Source organism: Dendrobium catenatum, unplaced genomic scaffold (genome assembly GCF_001605985.2).
Source record: "Dendrobium catenatum unplaced genomic scaffold, ASM160598v2 fragScaff_scaffold_448, whole genome shotgun sequence".
NCBI lineage: Eukaryota > Viridiplantae > Streptophyta > Magnoliopsida > Asparagales > Orchidaceae > Dendrobium > Dendrobium catenatum.
In genome coordinates this window covers 166,780-180,988 of record NW_021318910.1, presented here as the reverse complement: position 1 = coordinate 180,988, position 14,209 = coordinate 166,780, and positions in this window count along the sequence as shown.

The following is a 14,209-nucleotide window of genomic DNA, read 5'->3' as shown; positions in this document are numbered from 1 at the left end:
GTTATTTGATATTTTCAAAGGCTTGATTTCAAATTTCATGATAGAGACAAATTACTTTAGTATACTATTTTATAAGATATTTTATTTCTAATCAAGTTTTGAACGGATCTTCTTTTTATCCAATTTATTCTGAGTTAGACCTCTTGTTTTCAAAAGACAATTTTTATCCTCAAAGAAGTTCGAGCTAGGGTAAACAGGATCGAATTTTCTGTCGTTTTCAGATTGTGATATTTTTAACTCATTAATCTTTCAAATATTTAAAATTTAATTATTTGAGAATTTTGTCATATGCTTGCTTTGCTAAAAACAAAAATAAAAAATAAAAAATCATAAAAATAAAAACATCTTTTTCTTTTCCTTGTTTTTTTTTATCTATTTTTGTTGCTTTTTAGTTTGTATTTTTGTTTGTTTGGGTTTTCTTTGATCATCTCCATATTTCCTTGATTTTCAAATTCTTGTCACATCGTCCTGGCCGATACCTCTATCGTCCTGGACTATATGATAATTTCTCTTCAAAATTCCATCTGCTGAACATTTTTCTGTAACTCATCGTCCTGGCCGATATGATCAAACTCTATTACAATCATTTTTGATCATCTCGGCCGATATAATTTTTGTCATGACCGATGCATTTATGATCATCGTCCTGGCCGATACACTAGATCTTCTTGGAAGATCCACATGGCAGCACATTTAGAATCCTTAAAATTGGCCCCGGACGATCCATTATTGGACAATCGTCCTAGCCGATCTACTGTTCGTCCTGGACGATACACGTGGCATAGATTTAAAACATTTTAACTTCGACTAGTACAATCAATTATTGTGCATCATCCCGGAAGATACACCTAATCGGCCAAGACGATCTGCTTTTTCAATGGTCGTCTGGCTTGACTCCTCGGCACGATCGCCTGTGTCTAATCGTCCTGGTCGATATTTGATCGGCCCGGCCGATCGGACCGCCTTTTTGACCAATCGGCCTGTACAAAATAATTGAACCAAATCGTCCTGGACGATTCTGTGATCGGCTTTGACGATGTGACCGTTTCTTTAAATTTAGGCCATTCTAGCCATTATTTTCACCTCAACCTTCTTCTTCTCTTGTGTTTTCTTACTGGTTTCTTGCTATGGCTGGTGGGAAGCAAGTCCGACAAACTTCTGGGAGTTCTTCGAGGGCTAGGATTGACCCTCGTTTCAGGGAGGCGGAAGATGAAGCTGCTTACCATCGATATAAAGAATGTGGGATAACTGTCTTCAGAGTCATCAATCCTGTCCACCTTTCATATCCGGTAATGGATCTCTTTGCTCACACTTCTCTCTATTTCGTTCTTTCTCTCGCTGTCCCCTTTCATACTGAGCTTCTTCATAAATTCTTCGCAAATCTTTGCATAAATCCTGCTTTCACAACCCTGACCTCCTATGTGAATCGACTCCCGGTCGAGATCACATATCAGGACTGTAATGAACTATTGCAGCTATCCACCATCGGGGATAAGCTGCATATAATTTTCTCAGATCTTTATTTTAACTGGTCTATTGCAAATCATTTCCTTCGCCAGACTAATGCACCTTTTCATGTTGGAGAGACAAGCTCTTTAGTCAAAGATGCTAGGACAATTCAGTATGTCCTTCGAACCTCCATTATTTCAAAAGTTGGGGACCGAATCCACATCACTCCTATACTTTCTTTGACTACTTTTTACATCATGGCACACAGAGAATTTAATGCTACTGACTTAATTTTTCGATACATTGATCATTTAACCACAATCCGCGATCCAGGTCATAAGAGGAAACCCAATTTGGCTTTAGGACACCTCATAGCCTATGTTCTTGAAACCAAATATCAACTTCAATATCCTGCTCCTCCCAACCTCCCAACTCTCTTCTACTCAAACAGTTCCTTCAATACCCTTCATAGTACTCGTCTCCACCCAGGGGATGAGGAACCTCGGGGGGCTGAGGAGGAGGAGGCTCCCGCTCCCGCTCCCATTCCTGATCCTGCTCCTCTTCGCCAGCACTCACAGTTTCACCAATTAGTGGAGAGATTTGATTGCTAGTAGACCCGTTTCGATGCTTACGTTGCTGCACAGGAGCAGCAATATTCTGAGAATATTGCCCGCTACGAGCAGCACCGCATAGAGGACTTAGCCCGTTTTGACAGCTACATTACTCACCAGCAGCAGCAGCACGACCAGGATATAGCCTGGTTCGATGCTCCGTTTACTATGCTAGCTAGCTACTTTCAGCAGGCTCCACCATCTCCACCTCCATCTGATGATCAAGATCCCTCATTTTTTTAGTTTTAGTTTCTATTTTTTATGGATTGCTTCCTTTTTTTTATATTGTATTTTTTTCATTACTTTAGTTTTTGTTTTTAGTTTTCTCCTCCTTTTTGAGATGTCAAAAGGGGGAGTAGTGTGTTTGTACTTGCTCTTGATAGTGTGTTTGTACTTGCTTTTGTAGTAGGTTTGTACTTATTCTGTTCGAAAATTAAAAGCTTTGTTAGTTTTGCATTACTGTTTTAGAATTGATTATTGATATGTTTGTCATCATCAAAAAGGGGGAGATTGTTACAAACATGTTTTTAGATTATGATTTTGATGATAGCAAATAAATCTTGTTTCACTACGACTGCCTTTTTTCTACTGACTTTTCAGGACTCAAATATCGGACGGAAATCGGAATCAGCTCAAGACAGGGTAGATTAGGGTTAAGTCAGTCTGTAATTTTATTTTTCCCTTCTTGAGTCAATTGTAATTATTTGAAGTGACCGATGTCATGGTAACCCTACACACACACACACTTGAGAGATTTAGAACTTGTGTTTTTACTCACATCATCCCGGACGATCGAGTTTAAAACAGAAGTTCTAATCAGGATTTCTTGTTAAGGCAGCCGTAATTAACTTATCAGCCTGGACGATACTTGTATCGGCCAGGACTATAGGCTTAATACAGAAAGAATTTGCCAACATAATTAATTTAGGTATTCTGTATTTTTGGAAATCGGCCAGGACGATCGTGAGATTGGCCTGGATGATATCACACAATTATGCCTAAAGTAATCAAGGAATCAAGGAAGTAATTAAGGATGTTTGATACGCTCACATCATCCTGGAAGATCTCAGGATCGGACAGGATGATATATTCAAAAACCCTTAGTTACTCCTGGACGATGAATATCGGCCAGCTTGAATTCAGGGCGATTCTCAGGACGATTCTCCTCTGATTTGAACTGATTAGCCGGGACGTTTGTGAGATCATCCTAGACGATCAAGCCAATTTTTCAATCATCCAGTTTGCATTCAGGGTGATGCTCAAGCCGATCTTCTGAGATTTATACTGATCGGCCAGGACGATGTTAATATCATCCTGGACGATATAGTCGGCAACTTGCAATTAATGAGCTCCTTTGAAGGTCTTCTATTTAAGAGCTTTAGTTCAACATTTTTGAACATCCTTGGCCGCTGTCTTGACCTTAGAAAACCTAAAGGAGAGAGAAGGTTCTCTGCCTTGCCGGGTGTGGCAAAAAGAGGTGTTTGTAAAGGCTTCTCCGCCTAGCTGTGGGGGCTAAAGGAGAGTCACGATTGCAGTGCAATACTCGGAGGGCGCCTCCGGGGAGTGGACGTAGGTCGAGTTGACCAAACCACTATAAATCCTTGTGTTCTTATTTTTACTGCTTCCGCATTTATTTTCTTCCGCACTTGTTTTTGTGGTGTTTTGGTTTGTGAAATTTGTTGAGCTTTGCTTAAAGTTTTTAAATACCAATTCACCCTCTCCCCTCTTGGTTAGCCTCGAGCCAGTTCTATAGGGCTTAACATCCCTAATGAACTTTCAATTTTCTCATTGTTTTTATTTTTTAGAGATTTATAGTCAATGTTTTAATATTACTAAATCAGTTAAAGGGAGAAACACCATTGATGGTTTCCCTCCCTATAACCTCTTGTAATGGTATAATTTTCTTTTCTAAATTAAAGTCTATCTAAAATTAACAACTGGTATTTGAAATTAAGATCTTTTATATTTTGCTACAATAATCTACCTTATATTTATAATATTCAAAGTTTTTATATATATTTCAAGTTAATTAAAATCTTGTCATTGCATTTATCATATAATTACTAAAGTCTGCTTTGTAGTCAATTCTTCTTTATGTTAGAGAGTGAGTTTCTCTTTTCTAATATTTGGAATATCTACTCACAACTAAAAATATTTTAAGAGTTTTTGAAAAAGGATATAGCTTGGAAGAACAAAAAATAAAAAGGCCAATGACGCAAAAACAAAAAGATACGCAATGACACCAAATTGAAAAATATACATAAAAAGTGTATCAAAAATTAAAAGATGCGTAAAGAGTGCCATTCAAATTGATAAGAGGCATAAAATGAGCCCACAAAAGACAAGCTTACCCCTCTTTCAAACTTTTAAAATTTTAGAAGAATTCATGGGTTACTTGATATTTTCAAATGCTTGATTTCAAATTCCATGATTGAGACAAATTGCTTTGGTATATTATTCTATAAGATATTTTCTTTGGAGCAAACTTTGAATGGATCTTTTTTTTTTTCAATTAGATTGTTCTGAGTTAAATATTTTTTTTTCAAAATACGATTTTGCCCTGAAAGAAGTCCGAGCTAGGGTTAACAGGATCAGATATTCTACGATTTTCAGATTTTTGACTTTGTTAACTCATTAATCTTACAAATCTTTAAAATTTAATTATTTGGAGCATTTATCATATGCATTCCCTGCTAAACTTAAAAAAAAAAACTTGTTTCTTTGCTAGTTTTTATGCCTTTTTTGTGTTTTATCGTTGGTGTTTTAGTTGATTGTAGTATTTTTTGGGTATCCTCTGACCATCTTCATCCTTCCTTTGATTTATAATTTTGTCACATCGTCCTGGACGATACTTATATCATTTGGACGATATGCTCATCCTTCTTCAAAAACTCCATCTGCTCAATATTTTGGCTATTCTGCTCTTCATCGTCCTGGATGATCCATTATCGTCCTGGACGATATGATCGTCCTCTACTACAATCATCTTGATCATCATGGCCGATATCTTTTTTATCCTGGATGAAGCATTTATTGGTAATCATCCCGTCTGATACACCTGTTCGTCCTGGACGATACACGTGCAGCATGTTTAAAATTTATAATTTTGCATGGGACGATCCATTTTTGGACAATCATCCTAGACGATCCACTATTCGTTCTAGATGATACACATGGCGCATAATTTAAAACTTTTTAAATTCGGCCGATACGATCCATTATTGAGCATCATCCTAGACGATCCACATAATCGGCCTGGACGATTTACTTTTTCAACGGTCATCCGGCTTGACTCCTCGGGATGATCGCCTGTGTCTAATAGTCCCGGATGATATCTGATCATCCCGGACGATATCTAATCATCCTGGACGATCGGACCTCCTTTTTTGACCAATCAAACTGTGCACAATAATTGCATCGGATCGGCCTAGACGATCCTGCAATCTTTCTGGACGATCCGGCTATTTCTTTAAATTGAGCCCCTTCCAGCCATTTATTTTTACATCAATTTCTTTCTTTGGCTTTCTACTTCCTGTTCCTTACTTTTTCTTGCTAATGGCTGGAGGTAAGCATTCTCGACACACGTTTGGAAGCTCCTCAAGGGGCACGCTGGACCCTCATTTTTGAGAAGCAGACGATCAGGTTGCCTACCACCGCTACAAAGAATGCAGCATTTCTCTCTCCCAAACAATCAATCCAGTCCACCTCTCCTATGCGGTACTTGACCTTTTCATTACACCTCTCTATGCTTTATTCTCACCCTCGCAGTTCCCTTTAATTCTGAACTTCTTTTTAAATTTTATGCCAAGCTCCAAATCAATTCTTCCTACACTGCTCTCACCTCGTATGTGAATCGACGCTCAGTCGAGATCACATACTAGAATTATGCAGAATTGTTATAGCTTTCCATCATTGGGGATAAGCTACATACCCTGATTTCTGATCATGATTTTAACTGGGCTACGACCAATCACTTTCTTCGCCACACCAATTCCCCCTTTCATATTGGAGAGACTAGCTCTTTACTTAAAGATGCTAGGACGATCCAGCACATCCTTCGCACCTATGTGATTTCCAAAGCCAACGACCGTGTCCATACCACTCTCCTTCTTTCACTCACCACTTTTTACATAATGGTCAATCGTGAAATCAATGCAACCGACCTGTTCTTTCGCTACATCGATCATTTGACTACAATTTGATATCCAAGTAATAGAAGGAAGCCTAATCTTGCTCTAGGACACATCATTGTATATGTTCTAGAATCCAAATAAAACCTTCAATATCCTCCTCCTCCTGACCTTCAGCCACCCTTCTACTCAAATAGTTCCTTCAACGTCCTTCACAGTACTCGTCTCCACCCCGGGGATGAAGAAGCTCAGGGGGCCGAGGAGGAGGCTCCCACTCCTCATCCTGCACTTGTTCCTCTTCGCCAACACTCTCAGATGGATCAATTAGTGGAGAGATTTGATAAGTGGGAGACCCGTTTTGAGGCCTACGTTGTTGCACAGGAGCAGCAACATACAGACGACATCATCCGCATGCAGCACCAGCATGACCAGGATATGGCCTAGTTTGGATCTCAATTTACCACTTTAACCAATTACTTTTCACCACCACCACCTCCGTCTGATGATCAGGGTCCCTCGTTTCTTTAGTTTTTTTTGTTATGTTGTTTTTCTATAATTTGTTTTTCTTATGGTTGTTTTAGTTTCTATTTTATGTAGTTTATTTTTCTTATGGTTGTTTTAGTTTCCTCCTCCTTTTTGTGATGTCAAAAGGGGGAGTAGTCTGATGTATCTTGTAATTTGATTCTAGAACTTAGTGAACTATTTTTTTCGTCACACTGTTTTTATTAAAATGCCATAAACTACTTGAATTTTTCTGATTATGTTTGCCATCATCAAAAAGGGGGAGATTCTTACAAATATAAGATTATGGTTTAGACTTTTGATGATAATAAATATTCATGTTTTTCTACGATTGCCTTGCCTACTAACTTTTCAGGTCCACATGATCGAATGCAACTCTAGCTCAAGATTGGGTAGATTTAGGTTGAGTCAGTCTGTAATATTTTTTTTTCTTGAGTCAATTATAATAGTGGTTCATGATGCTAAGTAATCTTGTATACACAGACTTGAAGGATTTTTTGTGTTTTTCTGTTTTGAGTACATCGGCCTGGATGATGTTCATAGCAGCCGGGACAATCCGACTAAAAATAGAAAATATAATTAGGACATCCTGGTTAAGGCAGCCGTCATTAAGCGCATCGTCCTGGACGATCCTTATATCGGCCAGGACGATAGACTCAAATCAGAAAGAATCAGCCGCCATGATCAATTTAGGTATTCTTTATTTTAGGATATCATCCAGGACAATCTTTATATCGGACTAGACGATGTAGCATAATTATGCCTAAATTAATCTGGTATTTATGGAAAGTAATTAAGGCTGATTGATATGATCACATCTGCTGGGCAGTTCACAGGATCGGTCGGGATGATGTCCTGGACGATTGACATCGGCCAGACTCTATTCCGGGCGATGTTCAGGATGGTTATACTCAAATTTGAACTAATCGGCGAGGTTGATATTGTATCGGCTTAGATGATGTAACTAATTTTCTTCTGATCGTCCCAAATCGTCCCGGCTAATTGAGCTTATTTTGTATTGATCGGCCAGGATGATATTCCTATCGTCTTGGACGATAATGTCAGTTCTTGAAATTCTTTTTAAAGGACCCAAATTTTCTCATGCAAAGGGACCATTAGCAGCTGCCTTGACCTGAGAGAGCCAAGAGGAGAGGGAGAGAGAGGGAGAAACTTGTGAGGGGGAGTTTGTGAGAGGGATTCATAAAGGTTGCTCCAAGCAAGGTTCCACGGCATCTTCTCCAGTCTTCGTCCTTCGTCCTTGGGGGTTCAAGGAAGGTAAGCTTTAGCAATTGGACGTGGTTCTCTGCCTACTTTAGGAGGAAGCAAAAGGAGTTGAGGTTCTCTGCTTGCTTCAAGAGGAAGCAAAAGGAGTCGATGTTCTCTACATGCTTCAGAAGGAAGTAAAAGGAGTTGGGTTCTCTGCCTGCTTTAAGAGGAAGCAAATGGAGTTGGATTCTCTACCTGCTTCAGGAGGAAGCAAAAGGAATTGGGTTCTTTGCCTCGTCGGGGTTAGCGGAAAGGAGATTTTATGAGGGCATCTCCACATTGCTGTTGGAGCAAAAGGAGAGTCACTTTTGTAGTGCAATACTCGAAGGACTCCTCCGGAGAGTGGACGTAGGTCGAGTTGACCGAACCACTATAAATCTAGTGTGATCTTTCTTTGTTTTGATTTTCACATTTATTTTTTCACACTTTGATTTCTGTGGTGATTTTGGTTTGTGATTGTGCTTTGATTGTAAGAAGATTTTTTAAAATACCAATTCATCCCCCCTCTTGGTTAGCCTTGGGCTAGTTCTTAAGGGCTTAACATCTATAACAAACTTTCACTCCCCATGAATTCAATCTTCCCATTGCTTTTTTAATAACATTGTTGTAGCCTACTGCTTTCAATCTTTTTAATGCCAATTTGATTCCCATGTAATTGAAATATTTGACTTCTTTTATTCCCATGAGTTTGTTTAAATTCCTTCTTCTCTTCTTCGAGACCTTCTTGCCATTGAGTACCATAGACTTTTGAGAGTTAATTTTTTGTCCTATGCAACCACAATAATCTTTGAAGATTTGCATCAATGTTTTAACATTTCTTCTATAGGCCTTGGCAACAACTAGGACGTCATCTGCAAATAGAAAATGTGTTAATCTTTCAACATTTGCTTCTAATTTTATGCCCAATTGATCAGATTTTGCTTGAAGAGCCTTGGATAGTAATTCGGAGCATAAAATGAATAAACTAGGTGATAGTGGACATCTTTGTCTAAAACTGCAATGTGCCATTATCCAATTTGTTCTTCTACCATTTATGTTGATTGAGTATTTAGGATTGCTGACACATTACATAATCAGATGTATCATCCTCTCTCGTACTCCCAATCTCCTCATAACTTGATTTAATGTTTACCAACACATGCTATCGTAAGCTTGTTCCACGTCAAACTTTAATAACATCTATTCCGATTTAGCTACCGAGAATCTCATCTTGTTAGTAATCACTTGAGCAATTAGACAGTTATCAGATATGCTTCTTCCCAGTACAAAAGCTCCTTGGTACTCATAAATAACTTTTGGGAGACACAATTTAAGCTTACTAAGGATCATCATTGCGGCCATTTTGTAGATGGTCTAGCATAAACATATAGGTATGAATTTGGAGCATTCATAAGCATTTGGGACTTTAGGAATAAGTACCACTACTATCTCTTTCCAATACTCTGGCATTTCCCCCATCTTGAAGAATCCTTCAATTGCATTCCAAGTCTCTTCTTTTACAATGCTCCAATAATATTTTAAAAAAACAAGCATTTGCACCATCAACACCAGGGGTTTTGTTATTATTAATATTCATAATAGTATTCATCAAGTCTTCTTTTGTTTAGTTTGAATTCAATATTTTAACCATCTCTTCTTGAATACAGTCACCATTTGTAAAAATTGGCCAATCTTCCATATACAATTACATTTGCTCCATTTATTTGAAAAGAACTTCTCAATTACCTCATGAATAAAATCCTGGGCAATTTCTATAGTGACATCTTCTCCAGAAATTTGATTGACCAGGTTGCTCTTTTTCTTTGTCATAGCATATGTGTGGTAAAAGCGTGTGTTCTTCTCTCCATCTTCCATCCATTGACTTTTTGACCTTTGTCTCCACCATGTAGCTAATCTAGCCAATGTATTGTTGAGTTCATGCACTTTGATTCTAAGTTTCAATAGATTTTCCTGGTTCATACCGTCTTCCATAGCCTCTATTTCTTGCAAATGCAAAATCTCCCTTTCTAGCTCTTGTTTCTTCAAGGTGAGCTCTTCCAATTTATTCTTGCTCCAATAGTACAAAGTTTTGAGAGATCTCTTGATTTTTCTTTTAAGGATTTCATTAGCTCCTCCATAATTCTTCTTCCTCCAAGAATTAGCAATGACCCCCCTAGCAGCCTCATAAGAACACCACAAATTCTCAAATCTAATTTCTCTTTGCTTGTGCATCTTTGTACTGTAAAATTAAAGTAGTATAGGGCAATGATCCGACGCCACTCTCGGAAGGTGTTTAATTACTGCAGAAGAGATGTCCATAATTGATTTTGAGTTTAACCAAACTCTGTCAAGCCTCTCCCAAATTCTAGCAAGTCCTTCTTTGTTGTTGCACCATGTGAATTTAGGACCAATAAAACCAATATCGTGATAGTCATTATTAGTCATAAACTCCTTCATCTCTTGAGGGTCATGTGAGAACATAAATCTTTTACCTCCCTTCTTGTCATGCTTATTCAATAAGCAATTGAAGTCTCCCCCTACTATACATGGCTCCTCACTATTCATATTATTCTCAATCAATCTCCATAGTTTCCTTCTTTCATACAGGTTTTTGTTTCCATAAACAATGCAAACCTTTACTGAGATGCCTCTTGGAGTTGTCAGCTTACCAATTATACTCAATGACTGTAAAGGAAGTCGTTTTGTATTTCCACAATGTTAAAACACCACCTGAAGTTCCACTAACAGCAACATGGTATAACTCCCAATCATCTCCTACCAATTTCCTAACATCTTCTTTTCCCAATTTTTCCAACTTTGTTTCCATAAGGCCAATGAAGAAAATATCATTTTCTCCTATCAAATTTCTCAAATAGTGGGAATCTTCTTTCTTTTTTGCTCCCCTACAATTTAAAAATATTATGGAAGACATTAAGAGAGTTGTGGGGAAGAGGCCCTAACCTTTTTAACTACACCTTCTCCTTTCCTTGTTCTTTGATTACCCTTGATAGGACCTAGCATTTTCACTTCCTTTGTTAGTTTAACTTTAATGGTAGATTGCTTAGCATTGTTCTTAATTGCTCCCAGATTCCCGTTCAACTATATCACTTTATTTTCATCTCCATCACCCTTGACAAGGTTAAAAATATCTTCTTGCTCTTTTTGAAAAATTAATTATTTCATGCTGTCTGAACTTTCCTTGCTCTTCTGATTCTTTATTCTGATCTAACACAATTTTATTTTCAGATTTATTACTGATCTCAATTGAATCTATCTTGGAATTTTCTGCAATATGACTAGGTGCATTTGAGTTTTCTACATCTTCAATTTCTTCATTAGATGGGATTATAACCTCTATTGGATCAACTTCAGTGCACTGCTCTGTTTCATTAATAATTTCTCCTTCTTCAATCAATGTATTACTTAGAATAACCTTATGAACTTCCTCATTCACATTTGTTTCCTTATCTTTGATTTACAAACTCATTGATTTTGTTGTTTCCTTCATTGTAGTAAAGCTTGGAATATTTTTCACAAATGTTTTCTTAAATGACCTTCCATTAGAAATAAAATTTGGCTTGTTTCTTTTGTAATTCACATGCACCCATGACCCATAACTTTTGTTCTCCTCATTTTCTTGCACCAATTCATGAGATTTCTTGTTGTTTCCTTCAACTTTGTTATTTTTCACCGTGCTTCCCTTTCTGCATTCATTTTTGACATGTCCTATTTTCCCACAGTAAAAAAAAAAAAAATGAAATACTCTCATATTCAAAATTTTGAAAGAATCTTCCCGCAATGCCTTTCACCCAAGCCCCTAATGGTAGTGGTTGATCTAATTTCACATGAACACATGCTCTAGCAAACTCTCTTCTTCCCCATTGGAACATGTTACCATCCAACATTAATGTAACTCCCACCATATAAGCTATCCTTGCTACATTGCTCTCATCCCAACATTGCAAGGGTAATTGAGGCATTCTTATCTAGATAGAAGAGGTAAGTCCTTTCATTGATAAAGGATAAAACTCCAGGGACCATCGATCCATACCAATAATGTGCCCATTCACGAACCATGGGCCTCTAGACAGAACACCTTCTAGAGCATCAGTAGTTTTAAATGAACACAAAAACCATCCCATTCCTAGAGTGGTGAAATGAAAATGGTCATATTGGCCCATTGGCACCAAAATTCCCAGGCTACATTATGAGGTGGTAATTCTTTCCCAAACACCTTACAAACAAGAGAATTACAAAGTAAATTTGCATTTTTAATTTCAGAGTCTTTGATCAGTTTTACTGCCTTTCCATCTTCTGTCAACACATCTTCTCCTTCAATGAAACTTAATTTTATATATGGCTTTTTGATCCACACATATCAGGAACAGTCTTCTTACCATTCCTCACAGTCATTTGATCATCCACCTGATTTACTGTATTTTCTTTAAACAGAGATCAATTCACCGTCAATTGGTCTGAGTGCTTGTCTACATTTAGAATAATATTTTTGTTCATAGAACTCAAGGAATTCGCATTTATCGTACTGTTGCCAGGGATTGCATTTGAATTCCCGAGTTTATGACAAAAATATTCATTCTAGAAGACGAAACTTCATTGTCGAAAACTTTCGCTGGAGACAGTTCAATCATTTTCGTAACACGAGGTGTTTTAATTTCAAAATCCATAGAAACATACTTTCCCTTGCCTTCAACATGAGTGATAATATTATAAATATTAATTGCATTTTTGTTTATTACTAACATACCTTTTGATATTCTTCTTCGTGCTTCATCTGCATCCATTGATAACATTATGTTCGATATATCAGATGAAGTTTTGTTTTGTTCAGAATCAGTGATCCACCTTGAGTTATGGAGTCCACTGACGTCCAGCAGACGTCCGCCGCCATGTATTAGCCTTATGCAGGAGAGATAGATGAAAAACCGAGAACGATGAATTTGAAAATTTCTCTCTCTAGCGGGGGAGCTTCTAAATACGTAAAACACATTTACTATATTTAATGTATAATGGAGATTCGTTTCACGCTTTCTAATGAATAAGTGAAACCATTTGGAGCATTTCTTAAATACGTTAAACAATTTTACGTATTATGTAAATACATGAAACGATAGCCCGTATTTGCTCCTTTTCAATTTTCTTTCGTATTATGCTCCTAAATTTAATTTATTTGTAGGTTTCTTTTAAAACTTTTGCCAACTCAAAATACTAACGTCGAGGACAGTGGGGGAAATCTGGGAAACAAAATAAAATATCTCTTCCCATTTGTCCCCCGTATCGCTTAGGTCCCGAGAATATCGGCTGGTTGGATCCTGAGGGGCTGTTTGGTATCGGATTTACAGCGGGATTTAAGTCGGATTTAAGCTAAATCCAGCCAAATAATTTTTGTGCGCGCGTTAAATCACGGGATTCAGTAAATCCTGAATTTACGGATTTACAGCTTAAATCCGGGATTTAGTAAATCCGAGGGGTAGCCGGATTAGTAAATCCGAGCGAGATTTATCCGAAGAAGCGCGCGAAAGGAGAAAGTTACCTTCACAGCCAGCGAGCTCCCGTTCTTGCTTCCGATCAAAATGTCGTAACTTCCGATCCGGGTTGAAGTCATCGCAGGAGCGAAGTCGAACAGTAAAGAAGGAGCCGAAGAAGCGACGCCTGCAATCTCTACACCTCCTGCAAAAGCAACGGAGCCGAACAGCAACGGCGAAAGAGAAGATTTGAAAGGCAAACCCTTGACGCCTCTAAGTTATTATTGATTAACTTAATTAATATAATTTACTTATTAATACTTAAGTTAAATTTAATTAATAGTGAATTGAAAATTAGTGCATAAAATAAAATTATTAAAATTATTAATAAGTAAATAAAATTAAATTATATAATTTGAACTTAATTGCATAACTTAATAATTAATATTAATAACTAATTATTAACCTAATAAATTAATAATAATCTTAAAATAAGCTATATATTTATATAAATATTAATCAATAGTTTAATAATAATAAACGAATAATTTATATTTAACATGTTTTACTTTTATTATTAGTACTAGAAAGTCTCATCGTTCATGCACCATAATCTGCAAGCCAACGGAAGCCGAAGGCAACGACCGAAAAGAGAAATGAAAGGAAAACCATAGAGCCTCTAAAAGTTATTATGATTTAACTTAATTAATAAAATCTAAATTATTAATAATTAAGTAAATTAATTTAATAATTAATTGTATAATTAGTG